This window comes from Dendrobium catenatum, unplaced genomic scaffold, assembly GCF_001605985.2.
Source record: "Dendrobium catenatum unplaced genomic scaffold, ASM160598v2 fragScaff_scaffold_1557, whole genome shotgun sequence".
Lineage (NCBI taxonomy): Eukaryota > Viridiplantae > Streptophyta > Magnoliopsida > Asparagales > Orchidaceae > Dendrobium > Dendrobium catenatum.
The window spans coordinates 1,882,387-1,888,397 of record NW_021320019.1 but is presented as its reverse complement, the minus strand read 5'-3'; positions in this window follow the sequence as shown (position 1 = coordinate 1,888,397).

Below are 6,011 nucleotides of genomic sequence, written 5' to 3'. Positions count from 1 at the left end.
AAAAGCCAAATGTGTCATTAATTTTGTGGCACGAAATGTCTTGTATATAGTATGATAAAAATAATAAATGGTTTATAAATAGATGCATAACGAAATAACATTGCATCGTGAATTATTAAAATGCTTATGCATAAGATCATAACATGATTTATATGCTATATAGTTATATGATTTAGGGGGCTATTTGATATTTTGGTTGGAATACTTTATGGTGTAAAGTATTTCAATTACAAGAGTTTTAACAATTTTGATTTTTGGTTGGATCAAAAAGAAATTTAAAGTAAAGTAAATGTAGTATAAATTATTATAATTTTGGGCGAGAATACTTTACACTACATGCAAATTTGCTTGACCTCCACTGATCGCCATCGACCGCCTCTACTAGATCAAGCCACCATTGCTGGCCACTGCACCCGTATGTGGATACCTCCACCACCCTCTGACCACCAACTACCACCACTGTCAGCCACCGTCGCCACCCTCCAGCCACCATTGCCATTGGCCACCACCACCACCCGCTGGAGGCCACCGCCACCCTACACCGCTGTCGTTACTTGTTGTTGGCCGTCATTTTTAAACTTTATACTACATTCATTTTATTTCAAACTGAGCAAAAAAATTCATTCACATGATTTTATTTTGCACTCATCCAAATAACTTCAAAATATTCATTTTGCACTGTATTATTTTTTTAGCCAACCACCACTGAATATAGCTAATTAATATTGTTATCCTTTAATCAATAACTTAAAAATCATGCATTTTGTATTCTTCTTCACATAATAAATTCTTTGATAATATTTGTGTATTATGTTAATCTTTATGCTCAACCTTACTGCATTTGCATTTATTAATCATTTCAAGTAAAAAAAGGAGCTTATTATAAATAGATGAATAAGTTATATATATAACCTTAATCAAGATATCGGATTTCCATTATTTATATATTTGTGCTTTTATTATTACTAAATTTGTATATTATTTTGATAATCATAATTTTTGGAGAATGCGTACAATATAATATATAGAGACGAACATTATTTCATTCACTTTGCTTAATCTTAGCTCTGTGTAATTTCAATTGTGCATGACTTATGTAGGTCCAAGTGTGACATATTAGTTATATATCGTTAAATTTTTTTTCTTATTTGTTTAGAATGGCCAATATATATTAATTCAAATTTAATCATTGATACTGAATGATTGATAAAATTAGGGTCAGTAACTATTTGACTCAAATTTATGTTTTAATTGAGACAATTTTTTTACTGTTTTTTAAAATAACTAAAAAAAAATTGTACTGAAAATTTATTTTAGAAAATATTAAAAAGCCGTCTCAAACTAGGACAATTTTTTTTTGCTATTTTATAAAACTGTTTTTTTACTACAAAAATTTTAAATTCAAGAAATTTTTGTACTAAAAAGCTATTTTAAAAAACAGCAACAAAGTCATCCCAAATGAAGCCTTAGTTATAATAATTTTTCTAGACATGAATTTTGTTATTTTTTTGACTAATTAATTTATTTTTATAGCATAAATATCTTAAAATAAATTTAATAGCTAGAAAATACATTCAAAAGACAAGATATATGTATTTTAATCCAAAAAAACATTTTATATCTGAGGCATATGGTATTATGAGGTATGAAGGAGAGGTAGTTAGCAACAACATCCCACAATAAAATCTTCATTGGGCATTACTTGGTTATCAGGTGATCCTTCATCAACATCAATAATAATAGTCCAACAAGATCCATGTGCTATAATCATTATGAAATGGTGGGTTGGTAGAGATAGGAATTGTTGTCATTTGTGAAAGGCTCCTATTTCAGAACAATTATTACTTCCTCTGATCGGACGTAGAGCTATGTTCGGCCGTCAATAACATGTCGCCACATGCTCTTACTCTTTACCGCGCGGCCCGACGACTTGACCCGGACTGGAACTCGGGAATGCTATGTTCGCGTATTGCGAGGTATTACTCGGTATTGCTAGGTATTACTTGGCAATAACGAGAAATACTGCTCTGTGAAAACCAATACCGAGCAATACCGAGTTGTACCGAGTTTTTCTAGAAAACTCGGTACAACTCAGTATTTCTCTGTATTACTCGGTATTTGCTCGATATTTGCTCGGTATTGGTTATTGCCGAGCAAAATCGACCAATACCTAGCAATACCTAGCAAAATCGAGAAATACTGAGCCATCCTGGGTCCGTTCCGGGTCGGGTTGTCGGGGCGCGTGGTAAATAGTGAGAACGCGTGACGCGATTCTACTGGTGGCCGAACGTAGAGCTACGTCCTGTGACCGGACCAAATAAAAGTTCCCTATTTCAACACCAGGATCATTTTAACAGAGATGTGGTATAGATAAATCTAATTTGATTCATTTTGTGCTGATATGTTAAAAATTGTGCTAGATTCTATGTAAGTAATACGATTTTGTAGAGTTACACTATATTCTTATTCGATATAATATCATTAGAAATTTATTAAAATTTTATTAATAATGAATATACACAGAATTTTTTATGTGTAAATTTAAGAGGGGACATACTGGAAGATTTGTGTCTTTAAAATTTTAATATATTTGCATGTTTATAATATATATATTTGATACACATTAAAAAAATTCATAACACAAAAATCTGACTTATATAGCATATCATTTTAACTAGACCTCATGATTTTTTTTTTCTTTTATTAGTTTTAAATGTACAAATTTTTATATTTCTTCTGAATTTCTCTTATTTCTATGTGTGGTATGTTCATACAAAGTTAAGATGATAAACTCATTATTGTCACAAATTTTCAAACACATAATAATATTAATATGTAATCTTTGTTTGATATTTTTAATAATAAATATTTAATTCATAACTCTCAAATAATTAATTCAATTTATATGTATTATTGAAACAAATTATTAGCACCCCAATTTTCAAAGTATTGCCTTTTTAAACGGGATATCTCTCATATAAAAAAGTTGATAAATAATTTTTTGGGGTTATTTGTTTGCTAAAAAATAGGTGTAAAGTACCAGGAATGCAAGTGTTTTAAAACTCAAACTATTTGATTTGGATGAAAAATGAATACTATATAAAACTTTGAAGTATTTGAGGTTCATCATTTAATTCATTTTCCATTTATTTGGAATTCACCTTATTTTGGATGGATTTCAAATATATTATAAAAGTGAATCTTAGCTTGCTGTAGTCGCCATCGCCAACCACAACCATCTGTTGCTTGCGATCACCAATCTTAACCGTCTATTATCACCTTCATCGTTGCCTGCCCTTGCCACCATCATTGCCATCGTCAGCTACCATGATTATTTGCCATGCAGCTGTATATTTCAATTTTAAATAAATAAAAAAAAAAACCTGATTTTAATTTTTTCGGGTCATACGAGTCGTGCCGGGTCGACCCGGACCCGAAGCGGGTCGGGTTCGGGTCCAGTATTACGACCCGTTTCGAAAAACAGGTCGGGTTCGGGTTGACCCGTTTAGACCCGGGTCAGTTTCGGGTTGAACCCGAACCCGACCCGTGACCCAGTTTTGACAGGCCTACCCCTACACCAAACTTGCAGTCAAACACGGAACATCCATAGGTGGTAGTTAAAGGAACATAGTCCAACAACCACCAAGCAACAGAAAGAGGCACCCAGGTCACCAACCAGCCCAATCAGCAAGGGCACATGAGACCTCCTCGTCATAGTCCAACAACATTCAAAATCCACGAATGAAATAGCAAAAACCAAATACTATCTATTTCTTCTTGCCTTTACTTTTATGCTTTTTTCCACCCACGTTTAGAAAGCCACGATTGATAGAGCGATCCACTATTTCTCCCTCAAAATCCTGACTGTCTGATTCCTCAAAAGAAAAGGAATCCTCCAAAACCAACCAGTTAATTTGAAGCAAAACATCATTTTTTCCAGACTTAGCCATATGAGCTTTCATTTCAACATTAGATATAACTGAAATAGAGATATTAACGAAACGAACATTGCCCTCAAAGCTATCATTAGGACTTAAACCCAAATGATCATGAACATACCTATTTGACACCAGGTTAACAGAGGAAGAAACAACAGTCGGACTCACTACAACCATTGGAGAGGATTCCACATGATCAATCATTTTCAGACTAGTAGAAATAAGAGAACCAAAAGGCTCAGCTCCCACACAAGGCTCACCATTCTCAGCCAAACCACACGGGATAGACACATTATCCGCACAAGATAAAGCATTTTTATAATTTAAACCAAATTTCAATACAACAACTTCACTCGCATATAACCGCATAACATGGGCAGCAGGAGCCACCCCATTCAAAACCATAGCAGAGTCCAGCTGGACTAAATTCAAATTATCAATAGAAGGATTAACACCCTCAAAAACTACATCATTCTCAGCAATATGCACATGAGGACCTATTTCTAAAGGGACAACAGCCACATCATTCGCAGAATCCACCACAATAGGTATCGACAAAAAATGGGAAGTAGGGGAAGAGTGAACTAAAACAAGATTATCAGAAACCTCATTAGTAACCTTATTAGAATGAGGCAGATTAGCAGGGATCAATACAATAGGAGGAGGACGACAAATTCCAATAGCATGTCCGATACTTTGACAAGAAGCACAAAAATTCGGGAACTCATCCATAACCACTTGCTAGACATAGTCGAGCTTCTCCGAGCTTAACCACACCTTATCAGGGTAGGATTTAGTGATATCTAGCTCCACTAAAACACGAGCTAAAGACGGCCTAGATCCAATAAACGTGACAACATCAATTTTCAATGGTTTTCTAAAGAGAGAGGCCAAACCATGAAGAATGCGGGGGGGGGGGGTGAGTGCGTAATTGCAAAAATGATACCCAAATTGGGATCATCGGCAACTCAACGCCAACATCAACAAGAGGAGACCATTTGGTGAGCTTCATGTAGCAATTATAAACCAAATATGATATGTGACAGAAGGCCCGACAGTAATCAAGGTCATTAGCGAGCTTGATGAGAATATGCGACGGATCCAGCAAGGTGACTGAAACCTCCCCATTTAGCTTGAGGTTGAAAAAAAATCTACAAATGGTATCAAGCAAGGGTCGTTTGGTAAGAAAAAAACCAACCAACGAGAACTGAAAAGGAACGGTCAATGCATGAATTTCTTGATCAGAGATCCAAAGAAAAGGCAAGCCACGAAAGGAGGATGCCTTAAGCTCAGGAAAATAAATAACGGAAGAAGAACCCGCAAGAACATAAAAAAAGAACACGATGAAGACGAACCCCAAGGAATACGGTGAGGACCAGCGCCACTGGGGCGAGCAGCCTGCAACCACGATGAGGAAAGTTAGGGCAAAGCCCTAGCGGAGTGGGCGAAACGACAGCGCATACTGAAATTAGAAAAATGCAAAATTTTTATGTATATGGAATACACCATATAATTCATTATTAGTGTATTTAAAAATTGTCATTTGTTTGACGAATTCTAAACACAACCTGTGTAAAAGTTAAGTCAATCACACCCATAGCCCGTCATTGCCGCCTATTACAAGCAACTACCGTGCACCTCAACCAGCACTAACATTGCGCCACCATTGAACATTGATGCCACCCATTGCCGGCCACTATTGATTATTATTATTCTTTTTTATGCTGAATAAAAGCTCCTCAACCTAACAACTAGAAATGTTTTAAATATGTTATATTTATTTTAAATTTTAATTCATTTTGTTATCCATTTCTTATTCAGCATAAAAAGAGCTCTTTAAAAAAGCTATTCAAAACCAGTCAATTCCTAGTCTAATATCACCACTTGGCCAAGCGAAAGTATCCCCTCACTGCTAGTGGACGGTTGTGATCTTCTAGCATTCCTCATCTGATCTCCATCAAACGTTCAAGAAGCTACCAACGGATTTACCATTAGGATGTCGAAACGTAGGCCAGTGTAGGGTTAAAGGGGCACATGGTGGGACCACCCGTAAACACCCTTTGGGGCCCGGCA